This window comes from Dermochelys coriacea, chromosome 2, assembly GCF_009764565.3.
Source record: "Dermochelys coriacea isolate rDerCor1 chromosome 2, rDerCor1.pri.v4, whole genome shotgun sequence".
Lineage (NCBI taxonomy): Eukaryota > Metazoa > Chordata > Testudines > Dermochelyidae > Dermochelys > Dermochelys coriacea.
Window position 1 is genome coordinate 256,045,215 of NC_050069.1, and position 27,304 is coordinate 256,072,518.

Sequence of the window (27,304 nt, forward strand, 5' to 3'; positions counted from 1 at the left end):
AATCAGAACAAGAGATAGCATCTACAGCCTCTTCCAAACGTTTTATGAATACTGATTATCCCTTACACTTACAACATCTGTGAGGTAGACAGAAATTATTCCCTTGTTACAAATGGGAAACTAACAAAGATTAAGCTTATTGTCATGCTCCCACTGAAGTTTATAGCAAAAATCCCACTGCCTTCAAAAGTGTAATATTGGGCCCCAAGTGACTTGGCTAAGACCACAAAGCACCACTCAAACTCAGGAGTTCCTCAGGTCAGACCATGCCACTCCTTCATTTGTTAAAATTCTTCTAACAAAAAAATATTTGCCTGCTATTCTTACTAGGTGAAATTCATCCCTGTGCAAAGTGCCAGCCTATGCAGCACTTAAACCCAATGACTTAAGTGGGATTTAAATGGAGCCTAAGTCTTGTGCTGGCCCTCTGCACACAGGTGTAATGCACACATTGTCAATCAGCAAGAAGAAAAGGAATACTTGTGGCACCTTAGAGACTAACAAATTTATTAGAGCATAAGCTTTCATGAGCTACAGCTCACTTCATCAGTTGCATGCAGTAGAAAATATAGTGGGGAGATTTTATATACACAGAGAACATGAAACAATGGCGTTACCATACACACTGAAACGAGAGTGATTAGGTAAGGTGAACTATTACCAGCAGGAAAGAAAAACAAACAAACAAACAAACAAACATCTATTGTAGTGATAATCAAGGTGGGCCATTTCCAGCAGTTGACAATTGTCAATCAGGAATCTTCTCCAATGCTCTAAAAAGGAATGCTGCTGCTGAGCTGTTCTTTTAGAGCCATGAAAGTAGCCAGACACTAAACAAAAGCTTGGGATTTCTGAATCATTTCTTCACCCATTCTAGCTGGCTTAGTACTTTAGCTACACCATGGATTCAAAGCATCTGCCTCAAGTCTCCCACTCCCTGTGGTGATGAAGGTCAAGGATGTTGCCAAGGTGAATCTAGACTCAGAGAAGCATGGGAGGTTGCCAAGTAGCAAAAAGATTAGATGAACAGCTACAGCCTCTCATGACAACAGTATTTCTTGCTGACTGATCTGTAGACTGTTCAAATTCACCCGCACTACAGGAAGATCTGTGCACTAGCCAGTTTTTCTGCATGGGGGTAGTGGAATGAGGTCTGTTTTAAGACTTTATCTAGCCTAAAAAACTGCTCTCTAGCAAACATTAGAGCTGTTTCCCCACTGGCAACGAAAAGGCACCATCCTAACACCACACGCACACAATACACTGGCTGATCTGTTCTTTTTTGCAGCATAGATATGCCCTTTCTGATCATTGCAGAGAAGACCAGTAATCACTCTGTTCTATCAGAGAATGGGCATTTTATTTCACAGACATCTAAAAGGAATCAGGGCTTCAATTAGGAGGGAAGGAAATAAGTTATTGCCAGAGTGAAGAGAACCTCATGGGCCCCCCAGCGGGAAAGCATTTGTCCAGAGGCTAGCATGGTGAGAGAAAGCATGCCTGCCAGTTACTGTATCACATGAATACAAATTTAATATGTAATATTCCACCTGTTCCTTGTTGAGATGTAGTTGTCCCTCTCCCCCTCAACCCCACTGGTTTATGCCACGTTGTACACGACATATGCAGTATGAAATATAACATTTAAAACAAATCATGGATTCACTAAGATCCAGAAGAGCAGATCCTTTCAACAACTTGCTATTTAACCAAAACATTCAGTGACACCTTTGGCAGAAAGTGTAGAAGGACTATTTATTTTCCTTAAGTTTCCATTTCTGTGGCAATATTTTGTTTGGGATTTGGGGAGAGGGTTACCTTGTCTTTACAAACACCACACAACTATAAAAGCTCATCAGGCTTATTAATGAATCTTAATTGGAAGCAGAGCATCTTGAACTGGAACACTCAGGCCTTGTCTATACTTGGGATTTCAACCATCAGCCAGCCACTGGGATAGCTGCACCTGTGCAAATAAAATAGCTATAAAAGCTACAGTGCAGCTTACCTAGATTTCAAGCAAGAGAAGGCTACTCAGGTGCACATTACCAGAGAGAAGTGAGGTCTGTGACTACTGAAAGGAGGCACTAGGTAGGGACTCCTGACTCCCCATTTCCTCTTCTCCCCCTGCATCCTCTTTAATTGTAGTCTGTGATGGAATGTATACTGAAAGGCTCATTAACCCACTGATTGTACCTGGAGGATGGACCATTCCTAATTAAAGATGCAACTCAGCTGGGACGGAACTGGATGGTGCCATAAAGCCAGGAAGCCTGGAGCAGAAGATGGTTACAAGGGGAGAAAGAAGAACTTTATAACTACTCTCTTAACAGAGAAAGAGGAAGGAGCAGGAGTGGACACACAGAGGGTTGTGATAGAACTGGCCAGAGCTGGAATACCTTGCTGGGCAGATGGCCTGTATGGGGCCCTGAGGTAAAGGGGAAGAACCGGCTCACCCAGGGTGAGGCTGAACACAGAGTAGGAAAGCATTCCTGGAGTAGCAGGGTAGGACTTGCAGGCAGAAGGACCTGAGGAGTAGAACAGTGGAAGGTGTCTGCTTGTAAGAGCCCTGACATAAAGGCTTGCAGTGGATTAGGAACCCAGCCAAGGGCAGGAACCAGACCTCCAGGGAGAAGCCTTGGGAGGCATTGCTCATTACAAGAGCCCAGAAAGAGGCTAAGGAGAAGGCCTGACAAAAAGAGTAATGACAGGAAGAAGTCCAGGGAGGCAGCAGCAGCAAGGAGTCTAATGGAACACACCTTGCCTGTTCATTACAGGACTGGAATCCAGAGGGGAAGGAGGGCCTGGGTTCCCCTACCAGCCACTAGAGAAAGTGGTAGGAAAACCTCTCTGATGTACGCAGATATGGATTTCTGAAAGGCTTTAGGTAGAGAGAGTAAGGACCATGGGGCCCAGAGTGAGGGGCCAAAAACTGATAGAATGTTGGACTTCTTTCAGAGAAACAAAGTCCAAGACATGAGGAGTAGAAATATAGGATGACTGACTAGAGAAGCAAGAAGAGGCAGACCAGCACAGAACCAGAGGAATTAACCACTGGAATATTTTACCAAGGGTCATAGTTAAGGCTACATTTTAGTCATGGGTATTTTTAGAAAAAGTCATGGACAGGTCATGGGCCATAAATATTCACAGGCCCATGACCTGCCCATGACTTTTACTAAAAAACCTACCATAACTAAAAATTGGGCAGGAGTGCTCTGGGGGAGGTGGTACACAGGCACTGCAAGTGCTGGGGGGTGGGAATCGAGGTGACCTGGGACCCCCCACTGGTGCTGGGGGCCGGCCTGCAGCACAGGACCCCCCACTGGTGCTGGGAGGAGAAGCCGGGCTCCAGCACAGGACCCTGGCTGGGGGAGGGGGCCAGGCTACGGCATCCCCCACTCGTGATGAGGGGCTGGCCGCAGGCCCCCGGCTGGGGCTGGGGGAGAGGGAGGAGGGGCCATGCTACGGTGGTGCTGGGGGTAGGGAGGGCTGAGCTGAAGTGCAGGACCCCTGCTGGTGCTGGGGGAGAGGGGGCCAGGACCACCGCTGGTGCTGGGAGGTTGGCAGGGCTCCCTACCCAGCTCTGTATCCCTGCAGCTCCAAGGCAGGGCCAGGGCAGGGGCTGAGCCCCCTCCTACACACCCAAACTGCTACTGCTGGCCGCTGCAAATTCATGGAGGTCAGGGAAAGTCATGGAATCCACAACTTCCGTGACAGACTCGCAGCCTTAGTCATAGTGGAGTCTCCATCACTGAAAATTTTTTAAATCAAATTAAAAAATTGCTCTAAAAATTTGGGGGAGTTCAATGGCCTGTGTCATACAGGAGGTCAAACTAGATGATCACAATGGTCCCTTCTGGCCTTGGAGTCTATGAACTGTCAGCAGACCACACTAATGAAAAAAGAGCTGCTACACCACACCCCACCACAAGGAAGCAGATGCTGTACCCAAGGCCAGCCACAAGGGGGTATGCCAGTAGCGAGTCAACTCTTCTGTATGGTACCAGTCCCAGTTCATAACAGGAACATGGCATGAAATCTAGAAGCAGCTTTAGCCTGATGACTAGGCCAGCAGGGAAGTGAGAGAGGCAGGGAGCTGAGGAGACTCACCTGGAAAGTCTCTCACCTTAGAATTTTCAACTCCCCTCTGAGACCCAAGAACACTAAAAGATCAACCACCAAGACAACATATTAAGGAGTTGGCAAATACCTTCCTTCAAGTCCTAGCTCTCCAGATGCCAGCACAGAAAGAACCCTGCTTTGCCCCACCTTTCTCTCTCTCTCTCACACACACACACACACACACACACAAGCACCGCCAAGTGCAACCACATCAACCCATACAAGGGTATTCCTAGAATCATAGAATATCAGAGTTGGAAGGGACCTCAGCAGGTCATCTAGTCCAACCCCCTGCTCAAAGCAGGGCCAGTCCCCAATGTTTGCCCCAGATCCCTAAATGGCCCCCTCAAGGACTGAACTCACAACCCTGGGTTTAGCAGGCCAATGCTCGAACCACTGAGCTATCCCACCCCCCCCCAATGGCTCCTCGTTCATTTCAGGCTCCAGTTCAAAGTTGTTTTTTTTTTAAAATCCTCCATGGGTTTGTTTCAGTTGATTTCATAGACCTGGGGGGCCAATGCACAGCCTATGCCTGACGTCATTTGGCCCACAGTCTTTATCTACTCCTCTCCCTGCTCATCTAGCATAGCACTGGCTTCTTCCCTCTCTATGCACAATATAGAAAAGGAGTACTTGTGGCACCTTAGAGACTAACAAATTTATTAGAGCATAAGCTTTCGTGAGCTACAGCTCACTTCATCGGATGCATTTGGTGGAAAAAACAGAGGAGAGATTTATATACACACACACAGAGAACATGAAACAATGGGTTTATCATACACACTGTAAGGAGAGTGATCACTTAAGATAAGCCATCACCAACAGCAGGGGGGGGGAAGGAGGAAAACCTTTCATGGTGACAAGCAGGTAGGCTAATTCCAGCAGTTAACAAGAATATCAGAGGAACAGTGGGGGATGGGGTGGGAGGGAGAAATACCATGGGGAAATAGTTTTACTTTGTGTAATGACTCATCCATTCCCAGTCTCTATTCAAGCCTAAGTTAATTGTATCCAGTTTGCAAATTAATTCCAATTCAGCAGTCTCTCCTTGGAGTCTGTTTTTGAAGCTTTTTTGTTGAAGTATAGCCACTCTTAGGTCTGTAATCGAGTGACCAGAGAGATTGACAGATTGACAGAGCCAGAAGAGTACCCAGAAGTCACCTACTACAGGACAGGCCCAACAAAGAAAACAACAGAACGCCACTAGCCATCACCTTCAGCCCCCAACTAAAACCTCTCCAACGCATCATCAAGGATCTACAACCTATCCTGAAGGACGAGCCATCGCTCTCTCAGATCTTGGGAGACAGACCAGTCCTTGCTTACAGACAGCCCCCCAATCTGAAGCAAATACTCACCAGCAACCACACACCACACAACAGAACCACTAACCCAGGAACCTATCCTTGCAACAAAGCCCGTTGCCAACTCTGTCCACATATCTATTCAGGGGATACCATCATAGGGCCTAATCACATCAGCCACACTATCAGAGGCTCGTTCACCTGCGCATCTACCAATGTGATATATGCCATCATGTGCCAGCAATGCCCCTCTGCCATGTACATTGGCCAAACTGGACAGTCTCTACATAAAAGAATGAATGGACACAAATCAGACGTCAAGAATTATAACATTCAAAAACCAGTTGGAGAACACTTCAATCTCTCTGGTCACTCGATCACAGACCTAAGAGTGGCTATCCTTCAACAAAAAAGCTTCAAAAACAGACTCCAAGGAGAGACTGCTGAATTGGAATTAATTTGCAAACTGGATACAATTAACTTAGGCTTGAATAGAGACTGGGAATGGATGAGTCATTACACAAAGTAAAACTATTTCCCCATGGTATTTCTCCCTCCCACCCCACCCCCCACTGTTCCTCTGATATTCTTGTTAACTGCTGGAATTAGCCTACCTGCTTGTCACCATGAAAGGTTTTCCTCCTTCCCCCCCCCCCCCCCCCCGCTGTTGGTGATGGCTTATCTTAAGTGATCACTCTCCTTACAGTGTGTATGATAAACCCATTGTTTCATGTTCTCTGTGTGTGTGTATATAAATCTCTCCTCTGTTTTTTCCACCAAATGCATCCGATGAAGTGAGCTGTAGCTCACAAAAGCTTATGCTCTAATAAATTTGTTAGTCTCTAAGGTGCCACATGTACTCCTTTTCTTTTTGCGAATACAGACTAACACGGCTGCTACTCTGAAACCTATGCACAATATAGTTACTTTCTGCAGGAGCTTTTCCCTTCCATCTCTCTCCACTTCTCTAGCTCCGACACATTTACAGCGTTTGGGTGGAAACTGTTTTTAAGAGTTCACTGATCAGATTGATAGATACATCCCTTCAGCTATTTGTGTATGGAATGTAACAATACATGCAATGTCACTCCTTTGTGGTGCATGACATCTTAGGTGTCCCAGGAAATACCACTCCTCTTCCAGCTGACCTCCCAAAACAAGGTTTCTGAAGCTCAGGCATTACGTTGTTCTGAGCCAACAAGCTGCTTGTGAGTCCAGCAGACGTAAAAGAAGGATTTGTCTCAGACTACTTACTGTTCCTGCCCCAAGGCATTACCAGCCTTCTCAGCATACACGGCAGGCTGTATTGAGAACGTGGCTGTTGAACATTTAAGGTCAGTGCAGGACACTGGTAAACAAGTGATAGTAAAATTCCAGATCACATAATTTAACACAACTTGAGCAGTTAACAGCCCAGAAGTTTAGATAGCTAGATATTAATGCTAGCACAGTTAGTAGGCTTACATAGTTAAAGCCTAACCATTTAATGTAAAGAAGCACAAGGCCATTAACTAGGCAACATATTTAACTGATGCAATGTCCTCACTACACAGCTTTTAGCAACATGGCTGTCTCGTTAGAGCCATGCCGCTAAAAGTCAGCCAGTGTAGCTGCTGTTTGTCGGCTCTCCTGCTGACAAAAAACTTCTACCCACAACGAGTGGCATTTGCGTTGTTCACACTGGCACTTGTCATGGCAAAACTTTTCTTTCGGAGGGGGGAGGAGGGGAGAAATAACACCACTGAAAGACAAAAGTTTTGTCGTTCAAGTGCCAGTGTAAACATAACCTTAGTGAGGAGAACCAGGGATCATCTATGCCAGTGCTTCTCAAGCTATCTGATGTGGGGGGACTGGCAATTTTTTTTCCCCCAATGTGCGCGCAGACTGGCAGCCGATGGCTCATGGACTGGCACCAGTCCGCAGACCACCACTTTGAGTAGCACTGATCTATGCTACAAACATAACAATGAGGCAGAACCCAATTGCCCCCACATTGGCCAGTATGAATGTTCAAGCATAGTTCCATTTCCTCAGTGGTTCAGGAGCCAAATTAGCAATCAACATTACCCGAACAGGCCACAGTGGTATGAATTCATTGTTTCATCTACTATAGTACCATTCATATTTAAACAGTATGACAAGGGAATATTTAGTTTTTATATATGTATATTATTCTCATAGCAAATAAGTAAGTTGATACTTAATTGGTTAATAACATAGTAAAAGCATCCTGATTGGTTAATAATTAAATCACAAAGAGCCACAGGAAACACGTTAAAGAGCCACTTGCAGCTCACAATCCGCAGTCTGAGTATCACTGGTGTAAACAGTATCTTAACCAAGTGCAAGTTCAGAGATGCAGTAAAGATGCCATCTGGAATACATAAATCCAAGCTTGAAACATGTCAGGGAAAACTGTTCCATAATTAGGTGCCCTAAGGGTTGTACCAGTGTAGCATAGCCTGAGCATGATGCTGCCGTAATATTTTTCCCTATCATTACTAAAGGATATAGGTGCCAACACATGAATGCTGAAAAGGACCTTAAACCCTAAGAAAATAACCCTATTTTCCTCCAGAATATGTATATGCTGGAAGAACATTCAGGATGAACACAAGACAAAAAAACCCTAGCATTTTTTCCTCATATACAACATAAAATTCATAATAAATATTAATTTGTACCTATAACACCTTTCAGTCAAGAATCTCAGACGACTTTTAAAATATTAATTAAGCCTCAATGTCCTGTGCAGAAGGCAAGCCATATTATTTATCATTTGCACTGCTGTAGTGTCTATGCAGCATTTTCTCAAATGAGGCCACCACAGCCTTTTCTTCTGGCCACAGCCATCTGGGCTGTGATGGGGGGGGGACACACAAAGCAGTGGCCCCTCTTGCAGGGCTGCCGGCAGCAGTTGGGCCCTACCCCCTCCCCAAGACACAAATGCTGGAGGTGCACGCAACTAGTGAATTCCCCACTTTCCAGGAGAGTAGGGGAGGCAGGCTTTGGCTACAGGGCTTTGGGCTCCGTCCACACAGCGGCAGGCTCCCGTTCCAGGCTCCAGCCCCAGGCTCACCACCCCTGCCATCATCCCTGAGCCCCGCTGCTTCCCTGCCCACCTCCCATCCAGGGCTTAATGGTCCCAGAGCTTGCTGGGGCTGAATAGGTCTGCTGTGAAAAGTGATATTAGCAAACATACAAATATCACTTTTCACAGTAGAAGACTTACCAGATAGCAGGTCTTAGGAGAAATAAAAAAAGTACAACCAAAAAAGCAAAAAAAAAAAAAACCAACAACAAAAGAACATGCAAAGTGCCTTATTTGTGTTTCTATTCTGTTTAGGTCCAGTAAAGAATAGCGACAACTGTAAATTATTTTTATTATGGAGTGAAAAAACCCTATATAAAAAAGTTACAATGATTTGGATATGTATATGTGCATATTTATTTATTTTTTCTAAAGTTAATTAAGTATTTTAGGAAAAATTGTCAGTGCGGCCACCAGTAAGAGTTAAAACAAAAAAATGAGGAGTACTTATGGCACCTTAGAGACTTACAAATTTATTTGGGCATAAGCTTTCGTGGGCTAAAACCCACTTCATCAGATGCATGCAGTGGAAAATACAGTAGGAAGATATGGTGGCCATACTCTGAGGCCACCGAAAAGTTCGTTAGAACCTCTGGTCTAGGGACCACAATCACAAGCCAGGATCCCACTTTGCTAAGCACTGTACAAACGCATAAGAAAAGGCTGTCTCTGTGACAAGCTTACTATCAATTTTGCAAATAGGGAAACCACACCACAGATTTAAGATTGACTAGCTCCTTGAAATCTAGCCATGGGGGCGGGGGGGGAGGTAAAAGTAGTTTAGAACACTATTTTGAGCATTTAAAATCAAATATTGTTTTTAAAAAAAATTTCCCCTCTCACTGCTGTGTACAGAGACCCCACTAACTGCCCACTACTTGGCATGAGATCTGAATCAATCCTCAAAACATTATCAGACAATGATAATTCAAATGCAACCAAACAGCTGAGCATTTGCCATTCTCCACAGCAAGTAACTGATGCAGTTTAAAGGTTAAATGCTGAATTGACGGATTAGCCTTTAATCTTTTTAGCAAAACACTATAAATAAAGAGAGACTGCATTTCACAATACTGTATTTTGGCTTACAGTAAGGGATGGTTAGCTGATCTTTAACTTGTCATTGCTTAAATGCCAACATGCGTTTGGATTAGCCTCAAACATTTAGTAAACATTCTTCATCACTTAATATTTAATCACTGTGCCCTGAGGTTCTGTCAGAAGTTAATTTGACCTCAAATTGTTGAAAAAGAAGTCAATTATTTGAGAAAAAACTTAACACAGTTTTCAGGTTCTCTAAGTAGAGCTTTCCTTAGAAAACCACCATCACCACCAATTCTCCTGTAAAATTGCCTTTGTACTGTATCTGTTTTAAGTGAAGAAACAAGACAGATCTTTAAAAAGAAAAGGAGTACTTGTGGCACCTTAGAGACTAAAATTTATTTGCGCATAAGCTGTAGCTCACAAAAATAAATTTATTAGTCTCTAAGGTGCCACAAGTCCTCCTTTTCTTTTTGTGGATACTGACTAAGACGGCTGCTACTCTGAAGACAGATCTTTGTGTATCCTTAGCGCTTAATCAGTAAAGTAGCAAAAAGTTGCCAAGACAGTATTACTGTAGTTTTCTGTGGGAGGAATGTGATCTCTGCAAGTTTTTATAGCAGGGATTCTCAAACTGGGGATCGGGACCCCTCAGTGGGTCGCAAGGTTATTACTTGGGGGGTTGCAAGCTGTCAGCCTCCACCCCAAACCCCCCTTTGCATCCAGCATTTATAATGGAGTTAAATATATTCTAAAAAGTGTTTTTAATTTATAAGGGTGGTTGCACGCAGAGGCTTGCTACATGAAAGGGGTCACCAGTACAAAAGTTTGAGAACTACTGTTCTCTAGGGTCCTGGCTAAAACTTTTAAAAGAAAGGTCAATTCTTCTTGGATTTTTATATTCTAAATTTGTTAGTAATTTCCTAGCTCCTAATGTTTGTGCTTAGGAGGTAGCAAATACTTTCAAAAAAAGTAGATTTTCCCCTATTTCCAACCTCCCCAATTTTATCATCTCCATGTATTTTTCAACCAAACAGTATTAACAGCATATTGAACAGGAGTCATATGGGGGGGGGGGGGGAAGAGAGGAAATAATGCTACTCCCCCAATCCACTCATGACACCAAAATGAAGATAAAAAGGAGTACTTGTGGCATCTTACCTTAGAGACTAACAAATTTATCAGAGCATAAGCTTTCGTGAGCTACAGCTCACTTCAATGGATGTCACTCACAGCAAATTGTATATTTTATGATGAAGGCTCTCTTCTCCATGCTTTAATAGGATGTTGTTAGCAGTGTTGACAATATAAATTATCTTCAGTAAGCTTCACACTTAATACAGTAAGATGAAAAATCGTTCATACCTCTGAGACCTATTGGTTCAAGTTGCCTGCAGATTCCAGCAGGCTCCAGTTTATATTGAATTCACATTGTGAAGGTTTTCTTTGCAGCACAAAGGCTAGACACACATTTTTAAATGAAAGCTTAAGATTTTAGAGCACAAGAAACTGGTAATCAAGAACCAACCCAATCTGACTCCTTAGTAATCAATTTCCACTGGCTCTTATACAATATAAAATGACATCCACTCACCAGTATGACTTACTGAGGAGGCTTTTCTTACATTTGTCAAATGTAGGGCCTACTGCAGTTTAATTACTCCCAGCACAGAAGAGAAGGCAGACTACTGTACATTGTGAATTAGATGGCTATTTTGTGACATGCAGTAGGTATGCAGTAACAACTCTTACATAGTGCTTTTCATCAGGGCATTTCAAAGTGCTTTACACAGCAAGTATCATTGTCCCCAATTTACAGCTAGGGGAACTGAGCTGGAAATCGTTAATGTCCAACTCATGAAGGAGCTAAATCAGCTGTGAATAGTTTAGAAGAGGGCTCTAAAACAACTCTAAAGGATAAAGACATCCACTTCCACACAACAAGAGTGCTCCAAGAGTGCCCCTGCCATTCGGTATGTGAGCACAACTCTTCTTCATTTAGATCGGGGTGGGCAAACTACAGCCCTGGGCTGCATCCGGCCCTTCAAATGTTTTAATCTGGCCCTCAAGCTCCTGCCAGGGAGCAGGGTCGGAGGCTTGATCCGCGTGGCTCCTGGAAGCAGCAGCATGTCCCCTCTCTGGCTCCTACGCGTAGGGGCAGTGAGGGGGCTCCACACACTGTCCCTGCCCCAAGCACCACCCCCACAGCTCCAATTCGCCAGCAAACCAGGCCAATAGGATCTGAGGGGGCCACAGCTGTAGACGGGGCGGTGCGCAGAATCGCCTGACCACACTTCCGCATGGAGCCAGAGGGGTGGGACATACCACTGCTTCCAGGAGCTGCTTGAAGTAAGCGCCGCCTGGAGCCTGCACCCCGACCTTCTCCCACACCTCAACCCCTTGTCCCAACCCCGATCCCACTCCCGCCCTCCGAACCCCTCTGTCTCGCCCTCCTGCACCCTATAGCCTTCACCCCCCCATCTGCACCCCAATCCCCTGCCCCAGCCCAGTGCCCCCTCCCGCATCCTGAACTCCTCATTTCTGGCCCCACCCCAGAGCCTGCACCCCCAGCCAGAGCCCTCACCCTCTCCCACACCCCAACCCCCAGTTTTCTGAGCATTTATGGCCCACCATAACATTTCCAAAGCCGAATATGACCATCAGACCAAAAAGTTTGCCCACCCCTAATTTAGATGATGTCTAGAAAAAGCAGATTTGTAAGGCCTGGAAAATAACTTATGACCTTATTTGCAGAGATGCTGAGCACCTGGAGCTCCCACTGTAGCTAATGACAGCTGCAGATATCCATCTTTCAACACCTGGAGTAGATTATACTTATCATTGTTAATAATACTCTCCATCTTTTTTCAGTCAGATGCTCTCAAAGCACTCTACAGATCTCAATCAACTTAGCATCACAACAGATATTAACCCTCCTTTACAGATAGTGAAATGGCCATAGAGATTTGTTGCCTGATTTTTAGACTTGCTGAGCACCTGTAACTCCCTGTGAAGAGCTATCCTTCTTTAAGTCAATGAGAGCTGCAATACTCAGAACCTCTAAAAACCCATGTTGTCTTGCCTAAGGTCACACAAATCTCTGGGAGAGCCAGGAACAGAACCCAGATTCCCCAACTCTCAATCTAATGCTGTTACCAAAAAACTATCCTTCCACTAAAAATAACTGGCTATATCCCACTAATAGACAATGTACATAAAACTGAAATTAGAAACGCTAAATGAAATGTGTTGCATGAATAATACCATAAACATTTACCTGCTTAAACTATTTGGGATTTTCCCAAGCTGTTCTACCATTGTAAATGTTCTACCAATGTAAATGGTTCACTTAGAAAGAACCTACTATGTTTTACACTTTGGACTTGAAACAAACCTCAAGATACCTTTCTATGCACTATAGCTATCTTTGATTTTATACACTATATACTGCAATGTCGTCCCAGGAATGTCATGTTGAATTTGAGGAAATCCTAAAGCTTCATTAGGTAGTTGTGGTAATAAAGCTTTACTTAGATGGACTTTCACAACAGGGTAAACAAATTACTGGCAAACTGCATTTTTCTGAAATGTTTTTCTCCATCTACTTCCAGTTTCAAAGTACTTCTATAATGAACTCAAATTTTCATCTCTCTCTCCTCAAAGCATCCCACAACTTTGCCAACGAAATGCTGCAGTTTTCCTTCTAAGAAAGAACACCCATAAATATCCCTCCTCTCTGATGAGAAACTACATACTCCATGGTCCCATCATGTTAGCACAGGTCCAAGCAACTAGAATTTAGATGCAAAAAGCAGCTATAAGAGTTTGGAAGGAAAATAAATCTCTTAAGACCCAGGGTCTCATGTTAATAAGCTATGTAACAGAACAGCCTAGTCCCATTATAGGTATAATCAGCGGTGCAACCTCGTGTCAAACAGATTAACATCATAGCCCAGTTCATGATTAGAGAACACAAACACTTACGTACTGGAAACATCAGCTTATAAAAATCCTAAAACGGTCATGCTGAGCAAATAAAGTGGTGCTCACTCGTTGGATGTATATAGTTGTGCTGCACAGTCCTCCTTCCATCATACCAACATACCCAGTACCCTATATCCATGGGCTGCTCTTACCTAGCCCTCTAACAAATGTGCGATGCCATAGAACAGGGGTAGCCAACCTGTGGCTCCAGAGCCGCATGCGGCTTTTCAGAAGTTAATACGTGGCTCCTTGTATAGGCACCGACTCCGGGGCTGGAGCTACAGGCACCAACTTTCCAATGTGCCGGGGGTGCTCACTGCTCAACCCCCGGCTCTGCCACAAGCCCTGCCCCCACTCCACCCCTTCCCACTCCCTCCTCTGAGCCTGCCGTGCTTTTTTTTCCTTCCCCCCCCTCTCTTCCAGAGCCTCCTGCACGCCACGAAACAACTGATTGGGAGGTGTGGGGAGGGAGGGGAAACAGGAGGTGCTGGGAGTGCGGGGGGGGGGGGGGGAGCTGATGCAGGGCTACTGACCTACTACTGTGGCTCTTTGGCAACGTACATTGGTAAATTCTGGCTACTTCTCAGGCTCAGGTTGGCCACTCCTGCCGTAGGATTACTTCACAGGCAGGTACTTCAAGACATCCAGAGCATAAACACTGCATGCCTTTCATGATGTCCTGATGATTTCCTCTTCCTTTCTGATGCTAATAGACATTTCTCTTCCTATCAATATGGGCATTCTCTTTTCAACAGCAGAGCCAGTTCTGGGACAAGCCATAAAGTTCATGTCCTAAATTCCCAAGAAAGGTGTAGGGATTTAGAAATACAAGCAATACAGGTCATGATCGGGTGTTCTGTGACTCTGCCTCTCTCTTCCTCCTTCATACACAGCTGTAAGTACTGCAAGATTAAAAACACTCTCAGTACTACCCTTTGATTCAACACACAGAAGAGACTGCAAGGTCAACCACATGGAAACAAGCTGTCCAATACAATTTTATATTTAAAATCTACCTAGCTGTTCCTTTGCAAATTACACCTACAAAGCCTGTGGATACAACCACAAAAGAAAACTAGATAAAATTATCACACTGTTTTATATGCAAGACACACATTCTGAATAATGAATTGAACAAATGAGTCTCACCTTTTCCCCAGCAGAGCCTGCACTAGAGAAGCAATGCAAGGTTACATAGTGAAAATATGTTTGCTGCAGTTACGGTCAAATCCAGTTGGTGTCCTCATTCTCAGTGAACAATAAAACACTGAGCCTAAAACTTAACGCTTTCCTACTGAGTGCCGTTCACAAGTTCTAACTGAGAATGCATCCGACGAAGTGAGCTGTAGCTCACAAAAGCTTATGCTCAAATAAATCTGTTCGTCTCTAAGGTGCCGCAAGTACTCCTTTTCTTTTTTGCGAATACAGACTAACACGGCTGCTACTCTGATAACCGAGAACTGTGGCAACAAATACAAGTCTCTCTGTAACAGGCTAAATTGGATGAAATCTTAGGAAATGAATGCAGCAAAACTATTTCTTATTTGGCCGCATATCCTGCCCCAGAGAGCACTGCTAGATTTTTCTTTTTTAACTGATATACGAGCTGTATGCTTGGCAGTAAGCAATCACAAGACCTTGCAGTGCTGATTACTACAGAAGTGTAAATACTAGCTATTCATAGCATTACTAAGGCATCCATTTCCACAGTATCTCTCCACTACATATTCTGGTCGGAGTGGTAGTACCACAATAGTTAAGATGGTATAAGAATTCCCATTCTAACCACCTCTTTGCTCCTCAGTGATCAAATTGTAATTTTATTCAATCTTTCATTTTGGGGGCTTGTCTTCTGCTTGAAGTTGGTCTTTTTTAATTGAGCAAATATGGTTTCGCTCTTTTTTCCCCCCTCTACCGTAAGGAAAGTAGAAAAGACATTTTCCCATTATAAAAAATAAAAATCTTGAGACTTTAACAGCCCTCCTGCCAAAATAGTTGGAAGATAAGCATTGAAATTTGGCAGCAAAACAGAGTTCACTGAGCAGAAACACTTTGGAGTGGCCAATGAGTTCTAAGCCATTAAATACCGAGTGCACACAATACATTTTGTTCAGGTACCATGCAAACGTGACCAATTAAAGTTCCAATCCTGCAATGAGCTTAATGAGGGCAGAGGAGTCCACTTGTGTGGAATTGTTTGCAGGAGTAGAGCCTTGTTGTGTAGGGGAACACACACTTAAAGTGTGTATGGACTGAGACAAAGACTTGGCGGGAGCATCTTGTATAAGGGCCAAAGGTAAAGGATGGCTTCTTTGATGTACCTTATAAGCTCTGTAGTTACGGAGGGTAACAGTAGCCTCCCTCACGCAGACCTCCTAAAGAGACATGACAATCTTTCCTAATAGTTTTGATCATAGAAAGGATATGCTGTTGGCCTCTTTTTTTTTTTTTTTTTTTTTTGCTGCAAGCCAGCAGAAGCTCAGCCAGTCATGAAGAGTTAAATTTTTTTTAGGTGTTTTTTCATTTTAATATCTGGGAGATCCCATACAACTACATACATTAGAACTGTTAAGTTGGTAAAGTGAAGTGGTCATATGTCAGGAATGCCAGAATTAAGGCTGCATACACGACCTCTGCCCAGACTCCACCCACTGATTTCAGTACAAAACAGCTGTGCAGTCTGCCTCCAGGACTGAATTTGGTCAAACTGGAAGTACATGCATGTTTTATTGATTTGTTTTGAAAGGCCTCTGAAAAAGCTGACAAACCGCCCCCTGTGCTTGGACAGTGAAGGCAGTGGTTCAAATTCAGACGACTTTTCATGAGCAAGTGCAACTCCACTGAAAAAGGACCTGCTTATACCAGGTATGAATCTGGCCCAACACACATGTTAAACCATGATCTGAACACAATATTCAGATACAGTAGATAGGAGCATCCTCCTCCCACAATAGCACCTTCATTGGTATCTACAGTAACTCCCCACTTAACGTCCTCTCGCTTAACATTGTTTCGATCTTGCATCCCTGCTCAATTACAGAACATGTTCCATTTGAAGTTGTGCAATGTTTTGCTATACCTGCATTTGGCTGCCCGCTTTGTCCACAGCTGGCAGCCCCCCTATCAGCTCCCCTACGCTCCCCCTCGTGCCTTCCCTCCGCAGTCCCATGTTTAAGAAGGATGAATTCAAACTGGAGCAGGTACAGAGAAGGGCTACTAGGATGATCCGAGGAATGGAAAACCTGTCTTATGAAAGGAGACTCAAGGAGCTTGGCTTGTTTAGCCTAACCAAAAGAAGGTTGAGGGGAGATATGATTGCTCTCTATAAATATATCAGAGAGATAAATACTGGAGAGGGAGAGGAATTATTTCAGCTCAATACCAATGTGGACACAAGAACAAAGGGATATAAACTGGCCATTGGGAAATTTAGACTTGAAATTAGACGAAGGTTTCTAACCATCAGAGGAGTGAAGTTCTGGAATAGCCTTCCAAGGGAAGCAGTGGGGCAAAAGACCTATCTGGCTTCAAGATTAAACTCAATAAGTTTATAGAGGAGATGGTATGATGGGATAACATGATTTTGGCAATTAATTGATCTTTAACTATTCATGGTAAATAGGCCCAATGGCCTGTGATGGGATGTTAGATGGGGTGTTACTACAGAGAATTCTTTCCTGGGTATCTGGCTTGTGAATCTTGCCTACATGCTCAGGGTTCAGCTGATCGCCATCTTTGGGGTTGGGAAGGAATTTTCCTCCAGGGCAAATTGGAAGAGACACCTGGGGGTTTTTCGTCTTCTTCTGTAGCATGGGGCATGGGTCGCTTGCTGGAGGATTCTCTAAACCTTGAAGTCTTTAAACCATGATTTGAGGACATCAATAGCTCAGACATAGGTGAGAGGTTTATTGCAGGAGTGGGTGGGTGAGATTCCGTGGCCTGCGTTGTGCAGGAGGTCAGACTAGATGATCAGAATGGTCCCTTCTGACCTTAATATTTATGAGTCTATGAGACCCCACGAATCAGTGCCTTCCCCCTTCTCCCCCCGCCTCCTGCCCGTGGCAATCAGCTGGCTTGTGGCGTTCAGGAGGCAGGGGGAGCCTGTGCTCCATGTCCTCCCTCCTCCCCCCTCCCTCCTGAACACCACAAGCCAGCTGATTGCCACAGGCAGGAGGTGGGGAGGGAGGGGGAGAGGAGTGAGGATGTGGCATGTGGAGTAAAGGGAGAGGAGAGGGGGAAGAAGAGGGTTAAGGATGGGGGTGGAGTGGGCAGGCCAAGGGTTGAGCCCCACGCCCCTGGTGCTTGCTGCCACTGCTGCTGTGCAACGTGCTTCTCCTAGCCTACGGCACCTTCAGCCTCCTTGTCTCCAGTGCCAGGGCTGTGCCTGTGCAGGGTAAGGCAGGGGCATCTCCCAACAATAGTACAGTACAGCAAAAAAAATTTCCCTGGAACCTAACCCCCCCCATTTACATTCATTCTTATGGGGAAATTGGATTCACTTAACATCGTTTCACTTAAAGTTGCATTTTTCAGGAACATAACTACAACATTAAGTGAGGAGTTACTGTTCCTAATTTCTATTAACCTTGCTCCACTTTGGCATTGTCCTTTTATAGGAACTTATCTCCCAGGCCTGGCTCTTTAATTTGGCAAAGTCAGGGAGCTACAGACCTAGAGTAGCCATTTTATACCCCCTTGCTGTATTTCTCTCCCCTGAAACTGTTGTTCCCAACTACAGTTCTGTTTTTCCTGCTTATTATATTTTGTATTATCGTAGTGCCTCCTGATCAGATGGCACAGTCTGACAATTCTCATGAATATATTCCAGTTTCAATTTATTCATTTTGGGCGTAATGTTTGTTACTAAAATACCTAGAACAAGAGCCATAAACCATTCAAAAAACAAGCTTAAGAAACAGTTAACACAAATGTTTTACTTTATGGACCTGGAGCCAATCTGCATCTCTGTGATCCCACTGATTTCAGAGTTTCAGCACAGAGCTGAAGAGAATACTCTTGGTATTAGGGCCACAGGGAACAGTTGAGACATGTGGCTTTCACTTTTTAACATAAGGAACTTTCATTCTCTGTGCTGAAACTAAAAATATTGGTTGAATTACGCCTAAATCCCTCTTTCCTTTCAGTCAATTTCCTCCAATGGAAATTTTGAAATGATTTCTATTTACAGAAATCTCTTGAACCCCATCCACTCTCTCAATAATGCCTACAGAAACCACCATCATCTGTAGAAGAATACTGGAATATAGACTGACTTACTTCAGCTACATGTTCTTTCCCCTTCACACTGATATAGCAGAAGGATGATTCGAATAACAAGGTTATTTGAGCTTCTTAACCCCTTACAAGTAAGGAGGAATTCTAGGCTACCCTTAGCTGAATGGTTATGACAAGGGTTTTGCACTGATTTAACTAAATCAGCTTTATTACAGCAGTTCAGTTTCTCAAATAGACATGGTCTTAGTCTCAAAGTAGAAGACAATCCAGCACAGCACCCAAACAGGTTAAGCTTTGATCTCAAACATCTCTACCAATACAAAATAGGAAGAGAGTTTTCCACCCGTCCCCCAAGGTTGAGCACCTAGATCTTGGAAGTAGGGGCTCCACCCTCAATCCCTATCAGTCTCAGAGTGTTTAATTGTTTTTCAAGCCTTGATTTTAACATATTTACAGTGATGTAGATGTGTTGTGCAAGATACACAATGCTTGGTAAGTTCACCCACGTGTTATGGATATCTCATCCTATTGTATGTAACCAAGACAAGCAGAGCGAACTGTAGCTTGCCTACATTTGGGATTTTTTTTAAGCCAGCATACCTATACCACCACAAACCCTGAATGTAGATACTCTCCAGTGGTGGAAAGCAGGACTCATAACAGTGCACCTTATTCCAGTTTCAAAGCAGGGTCAATCACACCAGAGCAGTACATCCAGGCTGAAGGCTTATATTGGAGAAGCTGCACCTCTGCAAAAATCCTTAACCCAGGCAAACAATCTGTCACATGAGAAGGAATTGAGGTACAGTGCAACTGAATATTCTTATGCAAACATTTAAATCAATACTGCAGTTCATGCACATTAGGCAGTGTATTAAGCTGCATGTTTATTACACCTCCAAGTCTTTATGAGTCAGGTTATAGGGGAATAAAGCTTGTATCTTTGTCATATGTACATGAAGTCAGTGCTAGACTTGTATTGCAAGTACACTGATTTTCTAAAAATGATCTTTATTTTGTTGTAGTGGAATAGTTTGTACATACTTCACTTGTAAATTATTAAAAAAATAGTTACACAATTTACACTGATAGTCAAGAGAAACAGCATGCTAAGACATTATAGCAAGCAGCATCTATTAAGTCCTTGAACTATTGCACCAGGAGAGCCAGCTACATTTTTTACGCATGTTACTAAATGTCAACTATTGAACCAAGTTCTCTCTGCTAACAGGGCTTTATACCCAGATAAAAAGTTGCAGCAGCAGCTGCACTTTTTCTCCGAGCGCTCACCATGTGTTAAAAGGACAGTCTTAACGATTCTTGTTTAAATGCAGTTTGTCTTTATCCATTTCCAAAGTCCTTTAACAGAAGATGAAGCTTCAAGTGAATATAGCTATATACAGCTCTTAAATTGGCTCATCACATCAATAAAAGTTGATTAGGAAGTAAAACAGGTGTTTATACTTGTACTTGAAAAAAAAATACACCTACATACTTGTCCCCATACAGCATGCAAAAAAATGGTTTCAACACAGCATTTCTCAAGGACCATGACATGATATTTATTCTTACTCAAGTTGATTAGTTTAATGATACTTAATCTCTTGTTATTCAAACAGGCAGGAGATGTTCATTCTCTAGTGTGTTCTGGAAAGATGGTAAACTCAGTAACCAGTCCATCCTTTAGCAATACCTTTCCGCACTTGATTTTGCTTCTTCATCTCCTGACTTCCCCTTCCTATTTCCTTCTTCATTAATCAGTAGTCATCACATTGCTAGACTCAGCCCTGCCAGTTGCTTAGACTTTGCCATCTTTAGTTGCATTACCTTAGCATTCAGACTGATAAAGGGAACCATTTTTCGTTTTATGTCCTTTTCACCCATTTTGTACCTATCCCTCTTCCAGAGTGCTCTGCATTTCCCACCACAACATATTGTTTAATAACTTCTAAATTTCTTATTCCCTATATGTTAATCAATTTGTTTGCATACGCTCCAGATAGAATGGTCCTTTATCTTTAAACACCAGTAGGTATGCACTCTAATACAATCTTTGCTGCTCTACTGCACAGTATGTTCAGGCAAATTTCTTGAGTACTGTACTAGTAACCTACCTTTCTATTTCCACCCCGAGAATCCCATCCATGTTTAAAAAGGATGAATTCAAACTGGAGCAGGTACAGAGAAGGGCTACTAGGATGATCCGAGGAATGGAAAACTTGTCTTATGAAAGGAGACTCAAGGAGCTTGGCTTGTTTAGCCTAACTAAAAGAAGGTTGAGGGGAGATATGATTGCTCTCTATAAATATATCAGAGGGATAAATACAGGAGAGGGAGAGGAATTATTTCAGCTCAGCACCAATGTGGACACAAGAACAAATGGGTATAAACTGGCCACCAGGAAGTTTAGACTTGAAATTAGACAAAGGTTTCTAACCATCAGAGGAGTGAAGTTTTGGAATAGCCTTCCAAGGGAAGCAATGGGGGCAAAAGATCTATCTGGTTTTAAGATTCTACTCGATAAGGTTATGGAGGAGATGGTATGATGGGATAATGTGATTTTGGTAATTAATTGATCTTTAAATATTCAGGGTAAATAGGCCAAATCCCCTGAGATGGGATATTAGATGGATGGGATCTGAGTTACCCAAGAAAGCATTTTCTGTAGTATCTGGCTGGTGAATCTTGCCCATATGCTCTGGGTTTAGCTGATCGCTATATTTGGGGTCAGGAAGGAATTTTCCTCCAGGGCAGATTAGAGACACCCTGGAGGTTTTTCGCCTTCTTCTGTAGCATGGGGCACGGGTCACTTGAGGGAGGATTCTCTGCTCCTTGAAGTCTTTAAACCACAATTTGAGGACTTCAATAGCTCAGACATAGGTGAGGTTTTTCATAGGAGTGGGTGGGTGAGATTCTGTGGCCTGTGTTGTGCAGGAGGTCGGACTAGATGATCAGAATGGTCCCTTCTGACCTTAGTATCTATGAACCAAATGACATATATAATATTTCTGAATAAGCGAAAGATTCCAGTGATTTGATGCTAAACTAAAATGAACTTTCCAGAAGTGTAATAGCAAATACTAGCCTAGAAGAGGGCTATTGAGCCTATGACCTGCATAATTACAGTATTCATGAAATCTCTTAACATGATACCACAACTGTGACCCAGAAATCAACACCCTGACAATAAGGGAAAGTGGACAAAGCACAGATTGTTTACAGAGAACTAACAGAGCCAAGCCATATAAAATTATTTTTGAAACAATGGGAGCTGTTCTCTGTACAGTACAATAGCTGATCACGTAAAGATCAGGATGCCATTTATAGAGATGCTATTGAAGGCAATGGCACTGGTTTTTTAATAGTCTCAACCACAGTTTTAGCCACCTAGGCAGGAGCTGAAAGGCGGCGGCTATTTGGAACAGTAGCCTCTGAATGCAGTCTGTGCTTCCAGTGCCAGATGCACAGCAGGCCAGCCCCACTGCGCTGCCCAGAAAATAACAGCTGGCAGCAGAGAGCTTTTGGTTGTTCTGTCAACAGCAAGTTTGTGGAGGGAAGTCTTTCCACCTTGCAAATGCAGACTAAGGATCTGCACTAGACCACATAGGGATTGTTAGTCTCAAGTCACTTCTGGTATTTGAGTGATCTTCCTCTTTATGCACTAAAAACAATTTGCAAGATGCCCAGTTGAAGGGCTGGGCCCCAGCCATGTAAAATAACCACTTATTTGTGAAGTGGGGAGAGACACTTCAGTGCTGAGCGCTATACAATGGAAGCCACAGAAAACACAAAAGAGAAAAGATTAAGAATAAACTCCCTGGCTGGGAAGTTATGGCAGGTTTAGATACAGTGGGGTTTTTTGAGAAGTAGGAAGGAAGAGAATGCCTAGCTCCTCCTTGCAAGGGAATCCACGCAGGCACTGGCGGCAGCAGAGTAAGACTATAAACATACAGAGGACTAGTTTTAAAGACTTGTAGGTATACAATTTCCACCCTAGCCTACCCACACAGAGTCTGGTTGATACCTGCTGCTCACCAAGGTGCATGCAGAGATAAGAAAAAGGTCATGCTGTCATCCATCTCACCCAGTAAAACTCAAGCTAGCCTTAGGCTTGTATTCTTAGGAAAGTTTTTACCAGATATAGCAGTATTATTTAAATTTACACCCTAAAGTTCACCCAGTTCAGCACTCTGGACTTCCAGTTTAGGAGTGGAGCCACAAACCCATTTGTTCGTTGGGCAGGTACATGCACTGAGGCTGCACATTGCACCTTCCCTAGTCCATGCTTCTCATCTGTCCCTCATAATGACAGCACTGCCTCATTTCAGACCCCAGTTCTCCTCTGACACTGATGTTCAGGTCTAAGGGGCAGCTGACCTTGAGAAATCCTCTAGCCAATGACTGGTAGGAGCCCTTCCGAGGGGAGGGATAGAGAAACACCCTGGTCGGTTTCTGCAGAACCTGTTTCCACTGCAACAAGTGTCAAGTTCTGATGGCTCCAAACCCACCCGCCCCTGCGTGGGCAAAGCCCGCGGCCCATCCCCCAGTCTTGTCTTCCTGAATCTGCAGGCAGCCGGACTCCTGGCCCCGGCCGGGCTACCCAGGGAGGAGTTTCTGAGCCTGGGGGGGGGCTCTCCGACCACCTAGTAGGAGCAGAGCGGGTGCGCGGCCACCGCCCGTGCTCGGGGCGAGGGGGGACCTAGGGATTGGCCCGCGGGCTGCACAGGGGCGAACCCCGCTGCCTGCGCCTCCCCGCCAGGCTGGCAGCTCCGGACGACGACGACGGCGCCGCCCGATTCTGGCCAGGGAGCTCCAGCCCCGCGCCCGCCCGCCCGCACTCACCCCCGCTCCGGCAGCCCGGGCCCGCCGGCTTGCGGCACTCGGACGGCGGCATCTCTCGCGCGCCCGGCCCCGGCGCCTGCTGCTGCCTGTGATCGACGCCGACAGCCTACCCCGAGCTCGAGACGCGCGGCGGCGCTTGCGCCATATGACCGCCCCTCCGCCCAGCCCCGTCACGTGACGCGCGCGTGCCGACGGCCGGCCATGACACGAGAGGCAAGGCCGCTGGGGCAGAGGGGGCGGGGCTTGTCCCCGTTGTGCGCCCTGCGGCGCCTCCCCACGCCCCATTTTCCCTGCGCTTTGGGGAGAGGGAGGCAGCGGGGGAGGAGAGATTCCCCGAGGGGACAACAGGGTGTGACAAGGCACAGCCACCCTCCGGGGGCTCCGCGCCCACCCCAGAGCGGGCCCCATGGTGCTAGGGGCTGCACAGACCCACAGGACTAGGAGGAATCTTAAGCATGAGCCCCACGTTACAGATGGGGGAACTGAGGCACAGAGCGAGACCACGTGATTTAGCAAGGTGTGACAGAGCTGGGAACTGAACCCAAGTCTCCAAATCCCAGTCCAGGGCCTTAGCCTCAAAACCATCCGCCTCTCCCCAGGAGAAGAGGAAGCAGGGCTTGTTCCCTCTTTCTCCAGGTTATGACCTGCCCTCTGCTGCAGGGAGAGAAGGAGCCTGAGCTCCTGCGGCTCTATTGTGGTGAGTCAACTTGTCCGAAGTGAGAGGAGACAAGAAAATCATTTTAACTTGTGCACCTGTTAGCTGGGCTTGCGGAAGGCGAGCACAGAGTGAGTCAGGGAAATAATGTGTCCAGCGTTTCTTTGAACTAAAAACTGCTGTTGATAAGGTGGCTTCAAAGTTTCTTGACAAGGTGCAGAGCTGTCAGAACAACAGAGTAGAACTTTTTTTTTTTTAAGGGATATGCCCACCCGTAGACCATAAGAGCTTTGTTTTAATGGGGTAAGATTGCCAACCCTTTGGAACACAACTTTTCTGGCGAGCAATGGGCTATTTATTCAGCATGGAAAATTAATCTCCTTCCACCATGCATGCTGAGAAACAGACATGTGCCATCACATAATTTATTCCTAAAATGATTTGGGGAGCCTGAGCTCAGAAGAGAACTTTGCTTTTTACAGACCAGCCAAAGAAAAATAAGAGCAGCCCTACAGTAACCAGACCAATGTTCCCTCTAATTTTAGACAGGCCGTGTGTGCAAAAAATTTCTTCTGTGCAAATTTTTGACAAGCCGTGTGCGCAAAAAATTTCTTCTGTGCAAATTATTGTGCTTCTATGCAAATTTTTGTGCACACGGTGTTTTGCCATGTGCATAGACTTTAGGATCTGTGTGTGCGTGCACATGCACACAGCTTAGAAGGAACAGTGAACCAGACACTTTAAAGGACCTGAGTGGTGAAGAAAGGAAAGTAATACTAGAAGGGATGGTAGAAAGGAAGAGGCAGCTCTGGTCTTGGTGCCCGAGCAAAAAAATTATGCTATTAAGGAAGAAAAACCAGTAGTTCCCCCTCCCCGTCCTCTCAAGAACTTTCCTTGTCCTCAATGACATCTTTCCCCATTACTGAACTTTCTAGATATGTATCCCAAGGCTTATTTATCTATAATGTATCCTCCCTTCATTGATTCACTCTGCTGAATCCTTTCTAATTTCACTCCAACTCCTTGCCTTCAAAGTTCTTCATCGTGTTGTTCCTATTTTCACATCTCCTCTCCTATTCCTTTCCATACGCACTTCATTCTTCTGTCTACTTTTCACTTCTCTCACAAGTCCCTTATACCTAGAACAAGTCTCATACAGTGCATCTAGCAACCTTACTTATTTTAGATTTTGCTTCTTTTCACCAACTGTCCTCCCATCAGATACTCCCAGTGCCAGTTCCCTACCTTTCCATGATGTTACTCCATTTTTATTTGTTAAATTAATTCAGATTATAAAGTTTCCACCTCCTCAGTAGATCTGTCCTGTTACCAGAGGTTCCAGATCAAAATGAAGGTTTTCTAATGACTTTATGGAATAGGCATGGCTCCTATCATCATAATTTGCAAGGCAGCTACTGTTTAAGATACATTCTCAGTGTACTCTTCTCTTCCTATCAACCACAGCATTACGTTAGATGGAGCTCTGCAAAGCTACCCAGAGTGTATACTAAAATCTGCACAGTGAGAGGGTCTACAAATATAGATTACCTTAAACCAGGTGTACACCAATCAATGAAAGATAAAACAGAGGCACAGATATAACTAAGTAGTAAGTGAATTTCCAGAATAACTGTAGACAGTGATTGGTAGTGAAGTGCATGCCATTTACATTCATACTGATTTAGAGAGGTACCACAAGGATTTCTTTCTACTAAGATTCCCCTTTCCCCCATAATTGTTGTCAATAAATAGTGTTAATTCCTCCCAAATTAGCCTGGCTCAAATGAGAGCTGCTACACTGCAAAATAACACTCAAATTGCACAGAATTATTGATTGTATTAGGAGCTGAAGAGTTGTGCTATCTCCCACTATTATTACCCTTCTAGAGATGGGCCTACAGGCTTAATCTTTCAGAACTGAGAACTGAAGTTGGATCTCCTGTCTCCAAATTCTGTGCTCTAACTCTGCAGTGTACATATCAACAGTTTTCAGCCCCATAAAGGGGTCTGACCCCTTCCTGGTTCAGTTGGGATGGAGGGCATGCACTTCCTTTATTAATTATTATTATTTATTTTATTATTTAGTATTATTAATATTTGTTATAGTAGTGCCTAGGAAACAATCAAGAACAGGGTCCCATTGTGCTAGGCACTATACAAACAGAGAGTAGCAAACAGCCCTCCAAGATCTTACAATCCAAACATTTAAAACACTCCTGAGGGGTATAATATACAACCAGAGAGTGATCAGAGTAATGGTAGCAAACAACTGCTCATTCCATCACTTTTTTGGAAGGGATGGGGGAGAGGCAGGGTTAGTTGGGAGGGGATCAGCTACTTGGGAAGCGAGAGGATGCCAAAGGGAGGGGGGCAGAGGAGGAGTTAAACTGAGGTGAAGAGACTGTGAGTGAGGATTGGAACTAACAGCCAGTCAGCACAGGGGAGAGAATGTCCAGTCAAAACTGCCAAGTCCAGTTTTTGGCTGGCTTCTTCCTGCATTTTCTTTCCGCAAGCCCATCCCAGTGTGCCCCTAAGAAGGTGGAGGTGTCCCTACCCAGGTCTGAATGAAGGGATCAGTGAGAGGGATGGGTGGGTCTTGGTAGGGTCCCAATTTACCCACATACAAACCCCCCACCAAGTGCAGCAGACCTTGCGTAAACTGCTTCTGTACTTGCTCCCCTTGGCTATGCTGGAGATAGGGATCCAGAACATGGATTAATGGTGAAGCCAAATATCTCAGTAGTAGATAGACTGAAGGTGTACTTCTCCAGATGGGATGGAGCATAACCTTCCCCATTTTCTACCATCTTCTCTTTTACCAGTAGGCTCATGAAATTAAAAAAAAAATAGAAAATCTTTCTTTGCAGTTTCAAGCTAGAGAGGGTCAAGTCTACAGATATGAATTCCAGAGAATTCAGAGGTTTCAGAGTAGCAGCCGTGTTAGTCTGTATTCGCAAAAAGAAGTACTCCTTTTCTTTTTAGAGAATTCAGAAAGGCTCAACTAGCAGAAATGGATCATGACAGCAA

The 27,304-nt window shown here is 44.4% G+C and overlaps 1 protein-coding gene across 10 annotated transcripts in view; it reads right to left on the minus strand.

Moving 5' to 3' along the window:
• Positions 1-23,791, minus strand: part of GALNT11 (polypeptide N-acetylgalactosaminyltransferase 11) — a 97,431-nt gene extending 73,640 nt beyond the window's left edge. For 5 of the 10 annotated variants that reach the window (XM_043509690.1, XM_043509691.1, XM_038391407.2 and 2 more), the window contains exon 1: positions 23,623-23,766. The gene's annotated coding sequence lies outside the window, so the exon portion shown is untranslated. Of the gene's footprint in view, positions 1-14,694; positions 14,716-18,822; positions 18,844-22,957; positions 23,237-23,622 lie in introns of those variants that run through there. The other 5 variants (XM_038391409.2, XM_038391405.2, XM_043509687.1 and 2 more) reach the window with 5 other exon arrangements.
• Between the last annotated feature and the right edge of the window lie 3,513 nt (positions 23,792-27,304).